We start from the raw sequence: 20,925 nt of genomic DNA, 5'->3' as shown, positions 1-20,925 counted from the left end.
CAGTACCTGTGTTGAAATAGTACCCTGCTTCTTCTTTACTTAATTAATAATCGTTTCTTTGTTAACTTCCCTTGCATCAACAATCTGCAACACAGAATCTAGTATATCATAGTTTCTGAAATTTCAGTTTCTAATTGGATGTTGTTTTTTTTCAAATGAAGTTAGCAGCAGCTCTTTGTGGAATGCCTTAAGTTTTTATGATACCTCTCAAGTGCTCCCAAAGTACAGTTGCATTTAATAGCAGATGCTTTATTGTTACACTTGACCACAACCATTAAAATATTTGATTTTCTGTCTCATTTATATCATTGACAATATTAAAGCAGTCAGTTATTGATGCACAAATCATCCAGACCAGTTAAGCTGTTCTTCAAATCACTGGCAAATTTCCTGTTTATATTTTTAAATCATCTCATCTAGGCCTTTTAAACTTAGCAGTCATAAATGATGGTTCTTTCCTGTAGAACTCAGCTAATAAAACAATCTCATAGACCACACTTGTGCCCGGATTGTGAGGAATGTTATGTGGGGGAGACGGGGCGACCTTTAAAAGACTGTCTGGGGGAGCACATGACCGCTATTAGGACTGCTAATTATGCGAGTTCTGCTGTGGCAGAGCATTTCTGAGAGAAGCAGCATCGGATCTCCCCTGAAGACGGGGTCATTACGGACCGTGCCCATGGATTTTGGGAACGCAAGTGGCTCGAGAGCTTGCAAATCGGTTCATCCAGTCGTAATACTATTAAAAGGGACAGGGGGACACATTTACACCCCCTGTTTGAGGTTGTTGTCCTCAGACGGGATGACTGGTTCTGTTTGACACGCTCCCGAGCCACTTCCGTTTCCGATGCGCGTGTGGGGAATGCCGACCATGTGTCTGATGGACCACGTGCATGAGTGCCATGGGTCTGCTACTTAAGGATGTGTCATTGCAAGTAATAGTATACTGTTGAAGAAGGAGACAGCAGTCTCCGAAAGCTTCAGGTTTTATCGCTTGTAATCCAGTTTATTTTAGATAATTTTATTGCTTCGGTATATTTTTAACGTTTTATCGTAGTTTATTTTATCATAATTTATTGTAATATTTTAGTCTTCCGATAGTGTATCACATTATTTTTATAGTAAAAATTTTTAATTCCTTGGCAAGCTTATGCAGCATCAGCCAAAAAAAAAAAAAAAAATAAATAAATAAATAAAAAATAACCACTTCCACTTCACCCCTCTGTTCGTTCGAAATACCTGTCCAGCTGAGCCTTAAACTTATTTAGGCTATCAACTTCCATGACAAGGGATGGAAGTCTGTTCCACCAACCAACCACCCGCTGGCTAAAGGCAAATTTCCTCACGTCTTTCCTCAATTTGAATTTATGCCCTCTCAGGTGATTATTCTGAGCAAGAGGAAGAATCCCATCAGCATTGAGCATGCTCAAACCATTCGAGGCTTTATACACCTCTATCAGATCACCTCGCTGGTGCCTAGGCCCCAGACACTGTAATTTGCAAAACTTAAGCCTTTCTTCGTAAGAGCACCCCTTTGTTCCATTCATTCACTAATCTTGTTGCCCTTCTCTGTACTTGTTCCAGCATCTCTACATCCTTCTTGAAATGAGGCCTCCAGACCTGTATACAGTACTCTAGGTGTGGCCTGACCATTGCCTTATACAAGGGAATAATCACCTCCTTATCCCTGCTAGAAAAATTCCTATATATCATCGACAATACACCATGAGCTACTCTTGCAGCCCGTCTGCACTGCTCAGAAAACTTCATATCTGCCTGCACAACCACACCCAGGTCCCTTTCATTCTCTACCACTGTCAGTGTAGTACCACAGAGTTGATACGTTGCTCTGGGGTTGCTGTTTCCCATATGTAGTACTTTACATTTGTCAATGTTAAACTTCATTTGCCACCTCTCAGCCCATCTGCTCAACCTTTCCAGATCCTGTTGCAGTAGCATAGTGTCAGTAGTGTCCTTGACAACCCTGCCAACCTTCGTATCGTCTGCAAACTTGGACATTAAGCTTGATATACCATCATCAATATCATTTATAAATACAGAAAACAATAATGGACCCAATACTGAACCCTGATTGTTTTTGTTTTGTGAATTTTTTGGTTCACCGACTATTTTGGTTTGGTGTATTGATTGATATGGTTTGCTTTAGCAATGTATTCTTCTGTACAGGCTTGTGTGCGTACAGGCTGATTTGCACATTGCAGGGAAAAAGTCCCAAAGATGTGCTGCGTATTATCTTATGAAGAACTCTATAAAGGAAATATATCATCCCTTTATTCTCTACTTCAGCGGTTTCCAAACTACTGAGATTTACGGACCCCTTCAAAAATCAAAACCTGTTTGTGGACCCTCCACACACATGTGTGTGTGTTATATATATATATATAACAGTTTCCCTTTTTCATTCTTTCTCTTTCCTATTAATCTTTACAATATATATATACACACACACACTGAGTAATCACTGAATTATGACCACCTACCTAATACTTCGTTGGTCCTACTTTTGCCCTCAGTACAGCAGCAGCTATCTGACTTGGCATTGATTCAACTAGATGTCAGAAGCATTCGGAAAGTATGGCCAACCAAGCTGTGTGTAATGTGGCTAGCAATGCAGGTATGAAAGTGATTGGTGTATCCAGATGCCTGATATGCCTTTCCATAGTGTCCCACAAGTGCTCTATGGGATTGATATCGGGGGAATTCGGAAGCCATTTGATATGCTGGCAGTCAGAACTGTGTTCCTCAAACCATTCCTGCACAGCAGGTGCCCGATGGCTCAGCATATTGTCATCTTGGAAGATACCATCGCCATTCGAGAAAAAGTGTAACATAGTGAGGTGTACGCAGTCAGCAAGCAGTTGACGATAGCGGAGATCACTGATACGTTGTTCCACATGCACCAGGGATCCAAGTTCCTGCCAGTGAAACATGCCCCACACCATGCAATCCCCTCCACCGGCCTACACTTTTGATACCATGCATGATGAATCAAGAGCCTCGTGTTGTTGATGCCAAATCCGTACACGACCATCCACAGTGTGGAGTAAATAACGTGACTCATCTGACCAGCACACCTTCTTCCAGTCTTCTAGCGTCCAACTTGCATGCTCTTTGCATCAAGCGATCTTTTATGCCGATGAACCTTGGTTAGGAGAGGATGCCATAGGGGTTGCCTGCTGGTATAGTTCATATGTGCGAGCGTGCGATGCATGGGCATGCCAGATATTGTTCCGGGTTGGCCCATGTTGTATTGGGTGGTAAACTCTTCAACAATGCTGCGCCTGTTCGCCTGTACGAGTCGTCGGACCCAGCACTCATTTCTAACATCAACCTTTCACTGACCTTTGCAGTTTTGCCGTCGGGTCGTTGTTTGACCATTTTGACTTCAGTCCTGGTACACTATAACTACGGTAGCTCTCGAATACCCCACCGGTTCAGCCGTTCAGGAAATCGAGGCACCAGCTCGTTGAGCTCCCAAAATCTGTCCTTTATCAAAGTCCGATAAATCCTTCCTTTTACCCATCACTTTTGGAATTTTACTACCTACTGAACCACTGACACCTTATCCATGCTATGTACGTCGACTAACTTGCCACTCTTGTACCTCACGTGGTCAACGGGTTGCATTCAGTTTTCATAGGGTGTTCATAAATCAGTGATCACTCGGTGTATGTTTGTGTGTGTGTGTGTTCGACTCTATATATATATATATATATATAGAGTCGAACTTGGTTATAACAAGCATGGAAATAATGCAATCACGGCTGTAACAAGCAAAAAGCCATAACGATTTTAATTTATGCAATTCCCATACAATCGCTCACTGTTACAACGGGCGTACTACATGAATACACCGAACAAATTTTGTTAACTATGCAAACATTCTTAATTGCTCGGTAGTCGAAATAACCCAATTCTTGGAATAGACAAAAATGAAACGGGTGACTTGGCTTTTATGACGACTAAGAATTTCTACGAATTTTGTCAACGGGACTTCTAAGAACTTTGTATACAGATCACTTTACTGTCATTTAAAATAAAATCAGTTAGAAACGAACTCTTCCTTCAGAAGCATGTCTGCTAACAAAAGAAAATGTCTCTCGATTTGCAAAAAGGTCGAAATTATTTGTGAATTAGAACATGGTGCAAGAAATGTTGAAGTGGTAAAAAGTTTGTTTGACCTTTTCAACAGTAATGAAATTGAGGAAAAATAAACATGTGGCTAAACTCTATTATTTGGGTACCACTTGTCTCCGTGCAGTGGGCTTGGTTGTAGAACGGAGTTCTACAATCAAGCCCACTGCACGGAGACAAGTGGTACCGTGCAGTGTGCCATGCACTGCTCGGAGACAAGTGGGTTGAGTTTTGTGATTATTGTGAAGACGTTTTCCTTCAGATTGTTTCGTGTTGCCGAGGAAGGGAATGCTTAGCTTAGGTAGAGTGTTTATCCCCCCTATCCAGCTGTTTTAAAATCAGAAAACGAGTTGGCAATTTAAAAACAGCAGCAAGTGGGGACATAAACACATTAGGCATATCAACCTGGGAGGACAGCGGGCGGGGGTGGCACCTTCCATTCATTGCTTTGTTCCTGTTCGTTTGTCGAAATATGGACTAGTACCCAAGATCTTGAGTTTTACTATATGTTTATATATCGGCACTGGAAAAGAACATAACCGAGAAAAAAAAAAAAAAATGCCGAAGAAGCATTGTTTCAATGGTTCACTACACCTGAACCTAGGAAGCTCACAACAACAAAGACCTAGCACAGCCCTGCTGTCGGTCATATTGGCCCACCAAACCACACTTCCTTGCATGTCGCTATCATCCCATTCTTCCCTGGTGGGGTGAAGACAGTTTTCTCTCTCCTCCCCTCCCTGTTGCCCCTCTTTTTGCCTGGTGGGCATGGGCTTGCTTCGCTGACCATCTGGGGTTGTCTTCTCTATTGTGCCCACACAAGCTATAAAAATCTAATAACATTCAATTCAAATCTAAATCGCACCTGCATAAACCTCTTTTTGCCTTTTTTATTCCCAGTGCTTAACCCCTCCCTCTTTTTTTTTTTTTTTAGGCCCTAGTCACTGAAATCTCAGGAAACTAGGTGGCAGGCCTACCAGAGTAAATATAAATGTACTGGGTACCCGGCCTGCCTCCACGGGGCAAAGTGTGGAAATGGTGGATCCCAATAGGAGAACAATAGTACACAACACCATTAAGCATAGGAATGCCTTGGCATTGGGGAAGGTGCCAAGGGCACTGGTATTATAAGGGCGCCATTGACAGGCCACATCAGATCCGAGCCGAACTATTTTGACACCCAAAGCTAGCTAGCTGACGAAATAGCCCCCCCCCCCCGATCATGTTTCATCAGAATGACAGTAGAGAGTGGGACGAAATTTGATTTTCGCCAAATGGCATGTTTTCAGAGGAATATGTTGATTTAACCTGCACGCGTCATTAAATCTGAGTATATAGCAGCACAGATCTATTTGCCATACAGAACTTTGGAAGAAAATGCTTCACCAGTGCATGCTCGAAACCATAGCAGTTTGCAATTCATGCATTGTGTACATTCTATGACACTGAATAAGTTAGAAGTTATAAGTAATGTGTGTATAATAGTGATTTTGTGCATTAGCATTAGTAGGGCATATGATGCAAGAAAGCAAGCTTATATAGTATCAGCCAAAAATAAACCCCCATCCCATTTCAACCATCCATTCACTCCAAATGTTTGTCTAGTTCTGCTTTGAATTTATTTAAGTTGCTGACCTCCACTACAACAGATGGAAGTTTGTTCCAACTATCAACCACCTGCTGGCTAAAGGCAAATTTCTGCACATCTATTCTACAACTGTCTTTCTTCAATTTGAATTTATGCCCTCTCAGGTGAGTAATCTGAGCAAGAGAAAGAATCTCATTAGCATTGAGCTTGCTCGATCCATTCAAGGCCTTTTACACCTCAATTAGATCACCCCGCAAGTGCCTAGTCTCCAGACACTGTAATTTGCAAAACTTTAGCCTTTCTTTGTAAGAGCAACCCTTTGTTCCATTCAGTAATCTTGTTACCCTTCTCTGTACTCTTTCTTTTAAATAGGTAATCGTGAATATTGTGATTTTTAATTTGAATAAAACAACAAAAGCCCAATTAATTTTAGACATGCCCGGGGGCAGATCGTCCCGAGGGCGAAGGCAGATCGTCTGAGAGGTAAAGGCACACCGCACCCAGGTGCCAATGTTCAAGGGGCTCCGGAAACTTACATACACATATGAAGAAAATTTTAAAGAGGTGCCAAATTGCGATTGGCTCCCGGGCGCCACATCCCCTAGGAATGCCCCTGGACATGCTACCAAAAGCCAAAAAGCAGAGATTAGTATCGCGTAGAAAGACTACATAAATAGGAAATTAAAAAATATATATATATATATATTCCTGTAGTTTACAAAACTGGCTTATGTTAAGCCAAACACTGAAAGTGACAACGAAAACGAACATAATTTGAATGAGGATGAAACAAATGATGACGAGGATGCCACTGATGGAAGTCTAAGAAAATGCCCAAACAGTTATTTTAAAAGAATTAGAAGGTATGGAGAATAATGAACAACAGTTGGCAGCAGTGATATTAATACGGAATATGTAAGTCTGGACTTTAATGATCAAACCACATGTAATTTTAATATCTACAGAAATGGATCTCTTATAGTGCAACACAATCCTGAACACTGTCCTGAAGTTAAGTACGTATTCTATCACTAATGGCTGATGTTTCAATAATCCGTGGAAATACAAATATGAAGTTATTGTGAAAAAAAAACCCAGAGAAAATGGTTATTTTATAGAAAAAAACAAAGATGCAATATATTGTTTTCCATGCTTCCTATTTATATTTGGTACAAATAGTGTTCCATTTTGCAGCACTGATGGATTTAAGGAATGGAAACATCTAAATCCAAATATTTTATTTCATAAGAATTCGTTTCAACACACAAACAAGTTCACAAAATGGAAATTATTAGAAAAGGCTCTTCAAAAAAGGTGGACTAATTTAGATGTTGCAGAAGCAGCACTAAGAATTAGTGATATATTTTCACATCTCCAGTCCATGGGACCTTTTGTCAGTCCACGGATGCTCTCATAATTAGTGGTCTTGGCGCATTATAGCCTTAGTAGCTGATGCGCCAATAAAACCAAAAAAAAAAAAACAATCTCATAATTAGGGCTAAGGGTTTCCTTTGTTGCCCCTTTTAATATAACTGGATAGATCCCATCCACCCCAGGTCCCTTTGTTATATTTAACTTTAACAGTTTCAATTTTTCCTCCACTTTACTCTCAGTTATTACAAAATCATTTAACTCCCAGTTGGAGTTTGAACGCTTCTGGCCTCCACTTCCCTACAGAATTCCTCATATGTTAATGTAGATGCCAAATACTCATTCAATTTTTCAGCTACCTGAGCAGAATCATCAACAATTCAACCATCGTTATTAAGTGGACAAATCGGATTCATCCTCTTCCTTCTAGAGTTTACACAAGTAAAGAAGTCTTTGCTGTTCCTCTTTGCATCTTTTGCTAAAGATTTCTTGTAATTCCTTTGCTTGCCTAACCTCCCTTGTGACTTCATTACAGACTAGCCAAGTTACAAAGGAGGTTATGAAAGCAAAGGGTGCCATATATTGAAAATAATATTAAAATGTGTATTGTTCTGTGCTGAAAATAATTTGGCATTTTGTGAACATGCTAGTAATATCGATACCTAGTGGTGTAGCTTGGTTTTGGCACCCTTACAGGTACCACTGAGTTGCAGATGGTAATCTCTTTAGCTCTTAATTCGTGTTTAGCAACAGCACTATTGCCTAAACTGCTTGCAGCCCCACTGTGCAAAAAATACATACCCAGAGTATGCATGTAGCTGTACAATACAGTGTACCCCGCTTTACAATATTAATCAGTTACCATCATATCGCGAAAATATCGTAATGTGAACCCAATAACATTGTTTTTTGGTAATTCATTCCATGACCTTGAAAGTTCAAATTTTCGCTAAAAGGTTGTTTTTATAGTGTAAATTGTATTAGTTACCAGTTCAATTCATTAAATGCACTACACTTTCATTGTTATTATATGTTATAAGCTAATTTTGAACGGCTTTGTGATATTTTTCTAAAGCACATTTCTGGAAGTCATGACCATAAAACAATTAAAAACAATTTACACTTTCCGGTTTATTGGACTTTGTTTTGTTAGTGCATCTAATTATAAACTGGTAGTAACTCCATGTTATTGCATTTGCAAAAATACTGATAGCTGGAATTGTGTGATTTTTTTTTTACGTTATTATGACGAAATATGTTTGTCCTTTACTGAAATCTTCAATCGTATAAAAAACAAATAAATTTTCAGAATCTTCTCTTCGTTCCTTTTTTTTTAAGCTTCGTAAACTTGTTACTCTGTGTAAATCGTGTTAGTTGCAATTTGTGTGTGCCGTTAAAAAATGCTTATTCATGCTATTGAAATTTATTAGTAAATTAATAAGAGGAGTTTACCTCAATATAGTACGTGGAACACTTCCGTATGATACCCTCCAGAAATTAAAACGGAAAAAACGAAAAAATCGACAACTTACCGATACATTAAAGTAAAATATAAATAATTAAAGTAAAATATAAATAATTAAATAATCAATTTAACACAATTCAAAATCAATTCAAAACAATTAAATTCAAATTAACGCAATTAAAAGAATCTAACGAAAATATTCAAAACGATTTTCTTTCCTGAAGCTGACAATGCTTTTCGACCGACTGTCGTGATCACAGGAATGAAAATTCAATATTATTATTATCAACGTAGAACATATTGAGTATTATAGCTCTGATTCATACTATCTATTGAAATTTATAAAGAAAAGAAGATTATTTTGGAAACAAAAAGCCTCTTAAAGCATTTCTGAAGACGAAGACTCCTTGTGCAACAAACCGAGTGCTCAGCCAATAATGGGTGATCATTGAGTGTGCATTTAGTCGATGATGATGATGAAGAATAAACATTCTTTAACATTTGTAAGGCATAAATAATTTCTTTATTATTATAATTTGCTTGATTTTACAAGCGATGTTTTTATTTCTTTGGATAAATTAATCATTTTTTAAACAAACTAATTAGCTAGCTAATTTCATTGTTGATAACATAACCCCTATTTTTAACGTTGTCTATGGGAAATAAATTCCGCTTTACGAGTTTTCGCTAGTAACGTATTAACTCGTGAAGTCGAGAACTACCTGTATATAATAACTTTATTTATCATCAATTTGCTATACATAGAACAAATAATTTGAAATATGCATACAGTTATATATACTAATCATACCAAAAATAAGTAATGTTCTATAAAGAAATTTGTTGCAATTCTATCAGTATATTTTTTTTTAGAAAATAAACACACACATATTACTTTATCTTCTGAATGTTTCGTGGACCACAGTTTGGGAAACAATGCTCTATTGCATCAAGCTGTAGTATGTCTGTCTGTCTGTCTCCATTGCACCTACTCTGCATTGCTCTTCTCTCTTTCATCAGAAATCGCCTCTATCTTCCTATAAATTGAAAATAAAGACAAGCAACTTCAAGTCACTGTTCTTGGAACTGATTTCTATCATCCCTGCATCGTTCTGTATTGCATCTGCTGCCATTGAGTTAAACTCCTTGCACCTAACTCTTTTATCAACAAATCATCCTATCCTTTACTAATGTGTCAGGTTTCGTGTAAGATTTTCTTTTTTTGGATTATTATTGTTAACATTAAACACATACATATTTTTATATATCATTTATGTTACAAATTTTCCCTAATTGTGTTATTTAAAAATTGCATTTTTGTATTTTCTAACTTGCTTTGAATGTAATCTTCCTTTTCCCATTATGTTAAATATTTGCCATTCACTAATTTGAGGAGGGATAAAAACATTTCCTGGGTCCTTCCTGCAACTACTAATTCCTGTTTGCCACCTTTTATTGTCTTACATTGGACAGAAAATGCAAAATAATTTTACTGAACTTTTCTTTGAAGGAGTTTATTATTATATTTTGCAGTACTTCAATTTCATCACACAATAATTTATGACATAATAAATTTTTCTGCTAAACCCAGGAAGGCCTCCAGACCCTTAAGCTTGCCTCATTTTTTTTTTTTTTTTTTTTTTTTTTGGCTTATGCTGTTATAAGCTTACTTTTATGCATCATTTGCCACTATTAATACTAATAGTTTTCTAAAACTTTATCACTTCTGCATTCATTAATTCTTGTCAACTACCATCTATCACTTTTCTTAAATGCGCAATTTCAAATCAGACTACCCTATTTCCCCATATATAAGACGTACCCTTTTTCAAAAAATTTGGGGTCTGAAAATTGGGTGCATCTTATATGGTGGTTGTAGATTTTTTTACATGCATTTCCCGCTTTTTCGTGCTTGTTGTCTTTGCGCTCATTGTTTCGCACTTGTTACTGGTATATTAGGTTACGTTTTGCCACTTTCTGCCCAGAAATGGCTCAGAAAATATTTTCATACAGTGCTGAATTCAAGTTAAAAGTGATCCAATTTGCAAAAAGTGAATGGAAATCGTGCTGCTGAATGTAAGTTTGGTCCTTCTCCAACTGAGAAAACAATCCGAGACTGGCTATGGGAAGAAGAAACCCTACTGAAAACGCCACGGCAGAAGAAGACCATGAGAGGCAAGTCAGCAAAATGGCCTGATTTAGAGAGGGAATTGAAGATGTGGATTGAAGAGCAAAGGGCAATTGGAATTCCCGTGTCCACAAAGATGGTTCAGCATGAGGCAAGAAGAATTTCTGATGAAAAAGAAGTTACTGATTTCAAAGGACACAATTGGTGCTTCAGGTTCATGAAACGGAATGGACTAAGAATGCGTACACGCACTAGACTTGCCCAAAAGATGCCTGAAAGCTATGAGCAGAAGGTCCTTGAATTTAATCGTTTTGTCATTCAATGTCGGAAGACACATCAGTTTGAGTTGGGACAGATTGCAAATATGGACGAAGCCCCCCCCCCTTCAATTTGACGTCCCAAGTAACAGAACTGTTGATAAGAAGGGGGTGAAAACTGTAACTGTGAAGACAAGTGGACATGAAAAGAGCCATTATACAGTTGTTCTAGCTTGTTGTACCGACGGAACCATGCTGCCTCCTATGCTGATTTTCAAACGCAAAACAATGCCAAAAGAAGACATGCCTCGAGGAGTGATTGTCCATGTTCATGACAAGGGTTGGATGGATCAGGATGGGATGAAGATCTGGTTTGAGAAAGTTTGGTGCAGGAGACCAGGTGGGCTCTTACGCAAACCTGCCCTATTGGTGCTTGATCAGTTCAGGGCACACATAACAAAAAACACAAAGAAGATTGCTGCAGAGCAAAAAACAAAACTCGCCATCATACCTGGAGGCTTGACATCCCAGCTCCAACCACTTGATGTCAGCATTAACAAACCTTTCAAAGCTGCCATGAGAGACGAATGGAACCAATGGATGAAGACTTCTGGGGACAATTTGACACCAACAGGAAGAGTGAAGAAACCAACTGTAGGAGAAGTTTGTACCTGGGTGAAAAGATCCTGGGATAATATCAAGATTGTGATCATTGTCAAGTCATTTAAGAAGTGTGGCCTTTCAAATGCCATAGATGGAACTGAGGACGAGGCAATATATTAAGAGAGTGATTCGTCATCAGACACAGATGAGGACAAACTAATGGATGGGAGTTTTGACAGTGATGAGGAGTTGTATGAATTTTATGATGAATAAAACTTAAGTTCAATAATTTTATGTAATACATTTTTTTTCAAATTTCGGGCCCCAAAATTAAGATGCGTCTTATACATGGGGAAATATGGTATATCTAAATGAAGGCTAAGCTATACTGAGAGGATTAAGCGTGAATGGATGAATGAAAAGGGGGGGGGGAAGAGAGTATGTACACTGTAGATAGAGATGTACTTTGTAATAACATATACAGCATCAGTCAAAAAAAAACTTCCCATATCACCTGTCCATCCCTTCTAATAGTTTGTCTAGTTCTCCTAGACTTTATTCAAAGTACCCACTTCTACAACACCAGATAGAAGTTTGTTCCAATAATCAACTACCTGTTGGCTAAAGGTAAATTTCCACATTCTATCCTGCAACCATCCTTTCTCAGTTTGAATTTGTGTCCCCTTAAGTGTGTGTGTGTAGACTGAGCAAGAGGGGAAGGGTGATTAAGACTTATTCAAAGTCTTAAGTCTCAATTAATCAAAAAGTCTCAATTAGTCATCAGATGTTGCAATTTGTAGAACTGATGCCTTTAGTAAGAGCACCCTTCTGTTCCTCCCTCACTAATCTCATAACTCTTCTCTGCACCCTTTCCAACAGATCCACATCTTTCCTCAAATTAGGCTTCCAGATCTGTATGCAGTAGTCAAGATGTGATCTCACAATCGCCTCCTTATCCCTGCTCGCAGAATTTTGTTTGTCATTGACAAAAACCTCATGAGCAAACCTAGCAACCCATCTGCTCAGAGAACGTCATATCTGACTGCAGAATTATCCCCAGGTCTTTTTCATTCTCCACCAGCCATGAGTGTGGTACCACACAGTTGGTATGTTTTTCTGGGATTACTGCTACCCATATGCAGTACCTTGCATTTGTCAATATTAAACTTCATTTGCTACTTTTCAATCCCATCTACTTTTTATTTATTTATTTAATATTTGTGAGACCATAGCAGAATTTTCGTTGATTACAGATCATTTTATAGGTTATAATAATGAGGATACAAACTCAAAAGATATGTAAACCGATAATAAAATAGATGATTTGATATGAATTTACAAAAATTCTTGGTCTTGTTGGAGTAACAGCCCCTGATTTCAGTTATTAACCACTTTGACAGCTTTGTATCATCTGCAAACTTTGACATTAAGCAAAATATGCTTTCATCAGTATCATTAATAAATATAGAAAACAACACTTGGCCCAGCACTAAACACTGGGGAACTTCCGTACAGTAGTCCAAGAATAGCAGTAACTTGCCCAAATACCACACTGCTCCAGTTTGTACAGTTATCATTTATGTGCTACAGTATCATGCTTTTCTGGAATATATGATATAAAAATTATTTTCTGCATCCAATTCCTTTGTATGTATATTCCTTTGTATATAGTATATTGGTTAGACAAGATTGCCTCTTTAACAAATCCATGCTGTGGCTGTAGTATAACTGCATTCCTGTCTAGATAGCTTTGCATTACTTGTTTAACTAGTGACTAGTTTAACTAGTTATTTTCATGCAGCCAAAATCATGCTAACAGGTCTGTAATTACTTGTCACCCTTTAATTCAAAACATTGTGAATTGGTGATACATTTGCACATCTCCAGTCCATAGGGTATCCCACTGAATCCAAGGATGCTCTCATAATTATGGTTAAAGGTTTGCTTACCTCCTTTGCTGCTTCACTTAATATAATTGGATAGTCCCCATCCACCCCCAAAATGGTAGATTCATTTTTATTAATTTATTGTGGGGTAATACAATACCCACATATAAGTGATGTCTCCAAAGCCTGAAAAGGTATGAGAAAGGAGATGGGCAACTAAAGGCAAATGTATGTTAAAAGTTAGGGGGTACTATCTTCATAATAAAATCAAACTCATTGCCTGTAGTTGCACATCTCCTTTCTCACACCTCCTTTTCAGGCTTGGGAGACATCACTTCTATGAAGGTATTTCCTTAGAATCTTATGATTTCATTAACTTTCATAACAGATTGATGCAGTTAACCATATGGTGCATTTCTTCGTGTAGGAAGTAACAGACAAATGGATGATTATAAAACTCAAATGTTCATTTAAATGTTTGATTTAAGAAATTAAAAATGTGCCAACTTAAATTACAATAAAGAATCATTTTGTTTTGAAGGCATCTTAATGGTAAGACTCTCTTCCATTCTTAACTGTGTATTTTCCAAAAAAAAAAAAAAAATACCCTTGCCAGGCAATCTTGTTGGTCAAGGAATGTCCCCATTGCTAGACATGATATGATCAATAAATAACTGTCTCACAGTATTCATCAATATTGTGGCAGTATAACAAGTTGCTCCTCCTTGCTGAAATCATGTGGCATCATTAAATTGAGGATGCCACGTTAACTCTTGTGTCAGAAATGTTTCAGTTATATGGACATAGTAGGCAAATGTCAAAGTTGTTGCATTTTCATTATTTGTCCTTGAAAAAGAAAATGCTGATAATGGCAAAAGCTGATATTGCACACCATACTAAAGCCTTGGCACTGTGTAAAGGTTCATGGTGAAATAGATGGGGATTTTCATTCAACCAATATTGAAAATTTTGCTCGTTAACGAATGAGCAAAATGTCCATGTGATCGGCTAATTTTCATGTGGGCAGCTAATGAAATCATTGTATTTCTGTAAGTGTACTGCCCCGAATTTTTGTCGGTGGAAATTTGTCTTTATGCAAAATGCATTGCAAACTCTTGTTGAAAACGCTTCGTGAAACTGCATTGTGATATACAGTGCTGTGAACTCTGTTTGAAGTGGTCTTGGATAATGGCAATGCTTTCTGTCATACATGCTTCTTTCTTTATCCCCGTGTTTACCTGTTTAGTACACAGAGTTTCCTCAAAATTCTTAATCCATGTTTATTGGCACAGTTGGATGCTATTGGTTGATGTTGAAATGATGTCAAAATAAGCATTGAATGACTACAATATTATCATTTTAATAATACACTTTAATGCTCCATAGTTGCTAAATTATATGATGTTAGCAACAAAATACAGGTAGCTAAATTTGTACTCCTACCCCAGTGGTGCACCAGAAACCAGTTTTTATAATTGCCTATTTCTCAGCCACATCCCATATAACAGGATTTATACCATCCACTTAGAGCCTTGGCTTCCCTCAGAAACTTTACTAGTAAACCCTGGTCTGAGAGCACTGTATCACTTATTTTACAACAATCTGACTCCATGACACATTCTCTTATGGTTTGAACAGTCTTTTCAACTGTAAATATTGTTGCAAAGTATGTATACAATTTGTCTGCCACTTCAATAAAGTAAGAGGCCTATCTGAAATACTCTCTTCTTTAACTTCTGTTCTTCATTATTAGCTCCCTTTGCTGGTGATTTCTTGTATTCATCTACCCCATTAATGGTTTGTTACAGATATGCTTATTAATACTTGCATAAGTCAGTGTCTTGCAATAGTTGTAACTGTGTCATACTTTTTTTTTTTTTATCTTGCTCAGTAATAACCTTAACCTTGCTTGTCATCCTTTTGGCATATTTGTTTTGTGGAACTTCTCCAATGAAATGAATACCTTTTGGTATTCATTTCATTATGGGGTTTAGAATAAATCCCATAATGAACTTGTTCAACAGCATATAGTTGTCACTCTGGTTAAAAGAGCCCAGGAAAGATCCTAGTACTCAAAAGTATCCTATCTTGAAATTGAAGCCCTCACCTTTTCCTTCAACTACAGAAATCTCTTTAGACACTATCCATTTTATGACATTGTGGTTCACTAACCACTGTTGGTTCTTGCACTTTTAAGTAGTTTATGCAGTTTGGATCCTTGATAAGAACCATGCCAAGGATATTAAAGCTGCTTGCACTTTTACTTAGACAGAATAAATAACAACCATCCATATGGTTCAAAAAACTTTCCTTGTGGTATATTGCTGGTCTACAGTTTCCTGTCTATACAAGGTAGGTTGAAGTCACCCTAATAAGGCAGTTGCAATTGAATTTTACTAAAGAGATTTTATGTCATGCCTCCTCAGAATCACTATCATACCTCATTGTAATTGTTTCTTTTGTTGTAAGTTGTTTTACACCAGCTGACTCAACGTTCATGTGAATTTGATCTAAACAGTGTTGTCAATTTCAGGGAACTTTTGATAACAAAAGATTTTACACTGTATTTGCCATAAGGACATTTTTCTTTGCTGACTTTGGATGGCACCATATCCCCATTAGCCTTACTATATCAAAATTGGTTAACTTAATTAAAAGCTAAAATTTGTTAATTTGATTTACAATACTCTTGGCATTAGTATATAGACAAATTGAATTTTGTATTTGATTGCTTTTTGCGATCTTGATATTAGGGATAGACTGGCAAGTTTTGGCACCCACAGCCGGCTCTAATGGAAGAGAGAAACTAGAATGTTAATATATGAATCTTCCAGTAGGTATAGGCTCTGTGGGCTCTAATTCCAAACCCACTGAAAGCTGGGATGTTGTAGTTTTTGCATTCTGTGTAAAACTGATTATTCACATAGTCGACGGTGCACAGTATACAAATGGAGGGGGATTAAAAATAGTGTAATGTGTTGAGCGATCAGAAAAATGAGGGGTAGGATTTCCAGTCAGTAAATGTCATTAACATACAAGAGGGAGAGAAACACCAGCATTAGTTGAGCAGTTAGAATGCAGAGCCATCTATCATCACTTGCCACAAGCAGTCAGAGAGAAACTGGCTACTTGATTACAAATAATAGATTGCAGTCCATAAGATGGTAGCTTTTTTAGACGACTTTACTATCAAACACAATCATAAACCTTCGAAATGTCAAGAACAATAGCATGAGTTTCACCAAACTGTTTCATAGAATTTGACTAGTGATGAGTAACCTAATCCGATATTTCAGTGAATGAACACAATGGAATCCATATTGACATTCATTGATTAATTGGAAAGCTTTGAGGTAGTTTGAGAGTTGGCAGTCGATAGATTTCTCCATTATTTTGGAATGATTAAGAGGTAAGTGCAATGGAATGATAATTGGAGGGGAGGAATTTGTCATCCTATTTAGGAATGGGCTGGATACGAGCAAAAACATTTTCTTGGAATCAAGATTGTGCTGAATTCTTTTAATATCTTTCTGTCAGAAGGCCTTAGGAGGCATTGCAGAATATTTGGTATGGTAAGAGGAAAGTACCATATTCATCGATACAAGAGTTAGAAGAAAAAAGTAAGATGCTAATAAGTTAGCTTTATCTTTAGCTGAGGATTTGATGGAATCATCAGGTTATAACAGAGGTGGAAGTAAGAGATTTTATGCAAATTGTTGATTAAGCAAATACTATTTAGGACAGTATATTGTTAGGGAGGTATGAATAAAACTGGAGAAGGTAGAAGTGATATTTACAATTGGATATGCCATGGAGAAATGAGCTCAGAAAATTTTAACACGGACAGGTGGCAGAACACCATAGGGTAAGACTACAGTGGGTAAGGGTACAGTGGATTTTTAAGCTTCTCAATATTCTGAAGATCTCAACCTGGAACATCATTTGGAAGTGGCAGCTGGTTATGTCAAAGTTGAAGTCAACCAGGAAGAACACATATTTTGTTAGTAAGATCTCCAAGCAGTTTGTATTGTATTATATTATATTGTGTTATCTGGAGAAGCCATGCCACAACTTTCCAGAGAATCACCCAAGTAATAGGGAGGGTTGTTAAATTTATTTCTTAATTCATGGTTGGAGGGAGGGAGAGAGAGGCACCTGAATCATTAGCACATGTTCCCCAAAGTTCTAACACTTAATTTTTACTTTCACCCATGAACCATTCATAAAAAAAAGTTAATTCTTAATGCAACACAACCAGAGTGGCATGCATACAAATTTTTTGGGCACTCGGAATTCAGAGCGTTCCAAAAAAATTTCAAACTTCGAAACAACATCACTCCACCTTATTGAAATATTTCCCAAACCTACAAAGATACAGCACTGATCTTGAAACTGATGAAAAAACAGACCGTCCAAGCCTTCAAGTGCTATGTCTGAACGTCATTGAGTCAACTATTGAATAATTTGCTTCAAGATTTGTTAGGTTTAGAGAATTGGAATAAACTGCAAAATTAATTAGGTGCAAAATTCATTAAGTTTGCAGACAGTGTAAAACTAGTGAACCGAACCTGAAAATGTTTCAGTGGATCAACCTGGATGATTTTGAGATGCAATTGATTGATTTTCAGTGAAGCTCAATTTGGATGCGAAAATTTATCGACCTCAGAGCTGATTTAGAAAATATTGAAAGGAAATGATTAGTGACGAGATTAGCAAAGAAAACTGCAAAATGAGGTATTAGAAGTTGGAATTCCATTCCTGAAACTTTTCTGGAATGAAAAGTAATGGTAATTTAGTAATGCTGTTGCGAGATGTTTAAAAAATCTCGCAACAGCATTACTAACAATTTTCCCATTGACATATTCTTGTGAGTCATTATTCTCATTGATGAACTTTGTTAAGTCTAGTCTTATGGATGAAATTATTGCTGCATGCACTAGTTTCACATGGCTTAAGTTCTACAAACTGCAGCTTCCGGAGACTAGGCACCTACGGGTGATCTAATTGAGATGTATATGGCCTTGAATGGATTGAGCAAGCTCAATGCTAATGGGATTCTTCCTCTTGCTCAGATTACTCACCTGAGTGGGTATAAATTCAAATTGAGGAAAGACAATTGTAGAGTAGATGTGCAGAAATTTGCCTTTAGCCAGTGGGTGGTTGATAGTTGGAACAAACTGCCACCTGTTATGGCTAATAATAATAAGCTTGCTTCCTTGCATCATATGCCTCTACTAATGTTAATGCATAGCTTTTAATGATACAAAGTATAAGCCTGATGTAAAGTATCTGTCATTAGTGAAGCAGCAACAGAAGTCTCACTAATGTTTAATATACTTACTTTCTTTTCCTTTAGTTTTGATGTTTTATATTTATAATATAAGAGAAGTTTATCATTTTATATTAAATTTATTCTGTAAGTTAAAAGTTAAATTTTTTTATAAATTATTTTATTTTTATATATTTATTAAAGCATCTTTGAATTTGTTTTGTTGTTGTTACGTGTATGTGAAAAATAATAATATACTGTGCAAGGTTAGTTTTTTAAAACGATTTAGCCAATTTTGGCACGCACCCTTAAAAAGATTTGCCACTCCTGTGATAAGAGAATGTGACCTATTTAGGAATGAAAAATGATTCTTGGAACAGAAATCTTGATATAAGTTGTTTTAACCAGATGGGAGAACTTTGTGGTGTTAATCAAGAGAATATTTTGAACAAGGATTGCACTGTTGCAGCTATCAAATGCATTAGTGGCAATCTGATGGGCCTTTTTTTTGGTGGTATGGTATGGGATCAGTGATTTTGGTAGATTATTTCTTGCAGAAGGAGCAATATTATGATATACTTAACAATATTATGATATTCTATTCTTCCAACACTGAAGCATTTTTATGGTGTAGGATGCTGTTTTGTAATAGGATAGTTTCCCCCATTTGTGTGACATCAGTTTGCGGAGAATAATGTAATACAGTTGGCCTGCTCAGAGCCCAGTAGAGCCATTGTACGAAGATGAACTTTGACACCACTTGTCTAATTAAAAACTAAAGCACGATACTAAGTACTATAGGTTCTAATACATCTCATGTTTGGAGTTTTCATTAAAAAAAAATTAAAAACTGTTTGTCTGGAAGAATTGAGAAATTGATGGAAAGTGTACCATGGAGAATGTGTTGTTGTTCAGGCACGTATGCCCTGTACTTCATTAAACCTTATTGGGGGAAAACAAAAAATAACCTTTTCCTTCAATAACCCAGTCTTCCTCCCTCCCCTTTTTTCCCCCTTTTTTTTTTTTGTCTGGTAATAGTGTATAAAGGTGTGCTATAATGCAGTATGCCAATACCCCTTCTGTTTAAAAGAATTATCATTGAAAAAGTTGGCTGTAGTAATTTAAAAAAAATTTATAGTAGAGATTTTTACTGTAATGGATTTTAACACTTTATTATTTTCTAGAACTTGGATTTATCTAAGTGATTTATAATTAGCATCTATTATACTTACTTAATCATTTGTCATTTTGCATTGCATAATGATGTTGTCATTCTTGTGTCAATTTTTAAGCAGTCATATATAAAAACCTATAAAAAATAAAAACTCATCAGTGTTAAGGAAATTACTTAATTATCCTAAGCAGGATCACATTTACTACTTAAAATGGATTTCAACAATAAGATATACACCGATGAGCCAAAACATTATAACCACCTACCTAATATGATGTTGGTCCTCCACGTGCAGCCAAAACAGCATGTGCCTGGCTAGGCATGGATGCTACAAGATTTCTAAATGTGTCTTGTGGTATCTGGTACCAACACGTAACCAGCAGATCCTTTAACTCCTGTAAGGTCCGTGTTTGAGATGCTGCAGATCGAAGTTGCTGTTCCAACACAAACCACAGATGCTCGATGGGATTGATGTCTGGGGAATTTGGAGGCTAGGGCAATACCGGAAGTCTTCCTCATGTTTCGCAAACCAGTCTCAAACAATCCTGGCAGTGTGGCATGGCACATTATCTTGCTGAAAGACTGCACCACCAGAGGGGAAGACCCGTTGCCATGAAAGGATGTACCTGGTCAGCAATGATGTTTAGGTAGGCGGGAGATGTCAGAGTGCCCAGCACATGGATGACTGGACCCAGGATATCCCAGCAGAACATCGCCCAAAGCATGACACTGCTGCCACTGGCTTGTTTTCATCCCACGGTGCATCCAGGCACCATCACTTCTCCAGGTAAATGATGCACATGTAACCAGTTGTCACCATGGTGCAACTGGAAACATGATTCATGGGACCAGACAACCTTCTTCCAATCACTCAAGGTCCAGTTTCGATGCTCACGTGTCCATCGTAAGTGCTGTCACCGGTGAACAGTGGTTGGGTTTGAAACTTCTTCAGGGTTGGAGATGTGGAGCAAAGATTTGCACACAGGATGTGACACGTGTCACCAAAATCCTCTGGAGCTGTTCTGATAT

At 37.4% G+C, this 20,925-nt stretch overlaps 1 long non-coding RNA gene across 1 annotated transcript in view; it reads right to left on the bottom strand.

Moving 5' to 3' along the window:
- Positions 1-9,482: 9,482 nt before the first annotated feature.
- The window catches only part of LOC150083018 (uncharacterized), an 81,698-nt gene continuing 70,255 nt past the window's right edge, over positions 9,483-20,925 (bottom strand). The window contains exons 3-4 of the long non-coding RNA XR_016547154.1: positions 19,955-20,031; positions 9,483-9,616 (exon numbers count right to left, since the gene is read on the bottom strand). This is a non-coding gene — a long non-coding RNA (uncharacterized LOC150083018). The remainder of the gene's footprint in view (positions 9,617-19,954; positions 20,032-20,925) is intronic.

This window comes from Mastigoproctus giganteus, chromosome 7 (genome assembly GCF_048544385.1).
Source record: "Mastigoproctus giganteus isolate SK-2022 chromosome 7, ASM4854438v1, whole genome shotgun sequence".
Taxonomy (NCBI): domain Eukaryota; kingdom Metazoa; phylum Arthropoda; class Arachnida; order Uropygi; family Thelyphonidae; genus Mastigoproctus; species Mastigoproctus giganteus.
Note: the sequence above shows the minus strand (reverse complement) of the source record. Positions and strands in the feature narration are given on the sequence as shown.